This window comes from Nicotiana sylvestris, chromosome 2 (assembly GCF_000393655.2).
Source record: "Nicotiana sylvestris chromosome 2, ASM39365v2, whole genome shotgun sequence".
In the NCBI taxonomy this organism is placed as follows: Eukaryota; Viridiplantae; Streptophyta; class Magnoliopsida; order Solanales; family Solanaceae; genus Nicotiana; species Nicotiana sylvestris.
In genome coordinates, this window is record NC_091058.1 from 16,884,979 (window position 1) to 16,887,975 (window position 2,997).

General features: G+C 34.3%; 1 pseudogene; it reads right to left on the minus strand.

Annotated features, from left to right (window-relative positions):
• Positions 1–567: 567 nt before the first annotated feature.
• On the minus strand, positions 568–2,334 carry LOC104226903 (glutathione S-transferase F11-like; annotated as a pseudogene).
• Between the last annotated feature and the right edge of the window lie 663 nt (positions 2,335–2,997).

Genomic DNA, 2,997 nt, shown 5'->3' on the forward strand with positions numbered 1-2,997 from the left:
AAAATTGGATTTGAATACATGTTGTGAACTTAGTAAGTGACTCGGTGGAGCACATATTTGAAAATTTGAAAAATTATGTGTGAGACCCATTTTGAGCAAGGCTAGATGCTCACTGCGTGAAAGTGCATCGTGAGAAAATTAGTTATAAATATAGTAGAAGGCATAGTGCGTTGGATACGGAAGTTGTCAAGTGTTATCTCTGTTTACTCATCTTGGAGATCTTCTATACTTCCCATCCCTAATTCTATATCAGTCTATTTCTCACCTCTTTTATTCTTAGATTTTCAGTAACAGTGTTCTTACTGTCATTAGCCTTTGCTTTGTAATTCCAATTATTGTTGAGTTAATACAATCAGTTGTTTGGTGTATGTTATGGATTGTTACAACACATGCGCGTACAACTTGACTATCCTGATTTTAGACGCTTTTTGATGTTGTATTCATGAATATTTGTTATTTAGAGTTACTGATTATTGCAGGTATGCAACTTAAGTGATGGTATAACATATACACCAGTCAATGTCTACATAACTTAAACTCATAATTAAAATTTAAATTTGTCTCCCGTTACATCACAATAGATATATCAAATCCAATTTTATTTTTGACTCTATTCTTATTGAAACACACAACAAAATAATTGTGCTTCAATCCCAAACTTATTTGAGCCGGCCGCTTGAGATGAAAGCTTATAATAGTTAGTCGTTTTTCTTAAAAGTTTTACTTCTTTAACTGGGGGTGCAGGCATCTGTGATTTCTTCATCATCATCAGCTCCAACACTTTGTTCCAAGCTGGCCTGCTTGAAACCAATCATTCAAACACTTTCTCTTCCTAACCAAATTTGCAAAGCCACCTTCATTCATCAGAAACCTAAGGCTAGGAAGGTGGCTGAGATCAGCTAGTGAGAAAAAATCTCCTGCTAAGTATTTAGTCTTGGACAACCTTTGTTCATAGATGTCGAAGACTTTCTCTAGCTTGTCGGCACATTTGTGTACCAGTGTCAAGTCACTGTTCTGTCCCATCTTAGGAAACACGAGGAGTTGGAGTACCATGTTGTATACCAAGTCATTGAAGTTGTTGGATTCCACTTCTAACCATTGATCTACTACAGCTTTCTCTTCCAATGTGGTTCCTGTTAGTTTGGTTCCCTTGTCTTCATACTTTGCTGCATAATACCTTATTATTGCTCTCGATTCTGAAAAATATAGAATTTTTTGAGAAGTTAAATAGCCGTTAATAGCTTGTTTAATTACTGTATAATTTCTATATTGCATGTAGTGGTGTATATTATGATTCTGAAAAGGTGGATTTAAGTTTGGGAATGATTGCTCCTGATTATCTGAAATTGCTCAATTTTGTTTTCCGTTAATATTTTAGTCCATTAATTTAGCAAATCATCTCGTATTTTCTTTTGTCACTAACCGGAGTTCCATTGTGAAGGTGGACTCCATGTGTCCAAATTCTTTGAGAAAAAAAGTCTAAATTTACCTCTCAACTTTTGACTCTAGTTTAAAATTATACTCAAGTTGAAGCTTCGGTACGAGTAAAAAAAACTAAAAACTAAAATTTTTCCTAATTGCAGGAGAAATATTAGAACGAAAGTTTAACGAACAATAAAGTTGCTCAATAAGAAGAATACGATGGGACAAAATTTGACCTTTTTCTGCTTAGGTTTTGTTCGATGCAGAGCACCTACTATTTCCTTGTGGTAGTGTGTTTGAACTTGGCTTAAATGTGTGTATATATGTATAATGTATTATGTATAGAGGAGAAAATATTTTATGCAAGCAACTCTTTTACAACGCAAGTCATGCAAAGCTAATAGGTTGTTACCGAAAAGCCTGAAATCACCATCTTCAATGACGGGAACCTGTCCAAATGGCTGCAAGAAAATGACAAAGACATTAAAGCAAGTAGTTTATGTAATAATAGCTCAAATGCAGAAATATTTTTTTCCCATCAAATGCAGAAAATTAGTAGAATAATTAATTTAATTGTCTAATGTATACTTGTTCTTCTTTTTTCTTTAAACTTATTAATTTTTTTAGTTTATCACATAGTATTACTGGTGACTAAAAAAACATGAAGTAAATAAAAGTATACCTGTAAAGTCAGAAACTCAGGTTTTTTCTGCTCGAGAGAATCAAGATCGACATGGATAAGCTCAAAATCAACTCCCAACTCTATAAGGCAAACCATGACTCTCTGTGGGCATGCAGCCATTGCTGAACCATACACTTTCACTACCATTGTTTTTCTTTTTGTGAAATTTAACACCTTAGGTTGAAAAGTGCAATTCTCTTTTTCTTTATCGATTGTTGACTAGCTATACTTTATCCTTAAATAGACTAGTCATTTGCATGGGAAGAAAAGATAAAATAAAGGTTTAAAAAAATTGTAGTGGGGGTTGTCATGTGATAACTAGGTTCTTGTATAGGTCATGCTATTTACTTGTTCTACTTGTAGATGGACCGCAGATAATGCTGCTAAATTTGACTGCTTGTTTTTCAATTATACTAGTAGGAAGTGCTATACAGTTTGTACTTGATGGTTATATGATTGTACCAAATTTTGATGACTTTATTTAACCACATTTTCTTGTATTGGTGGTTGGCACGTGAAGACGATCAGCAACCAGCGGTTGAGTGGAAAGTTTCATCACTTACCGAAGGACTAATTAAAATGGATGTGCAATAATTTGATATATAAACTAAATCAAACTATACATGCGAGGAGCTTTATAGATTTCGGTTTTAACGATATTTTAGGTTTCTTTTATGTGAATAGAATAATCATAAATAACGTATAACATTTCAAGATTCGTTGATATACTGATGTTCAGATTTAAACATATTCTGAACATTGAACAATATCTTTCTTGGTCCGACATATAGAGCTGTCAATGGGCCGGGCTGCGCTGGCCTAGCCCAGCTCACGTGAGCTTTAGCAATTGACAGGCTGGGTTGGGCTAGCCCACCATTTTGATGGGCCTTATA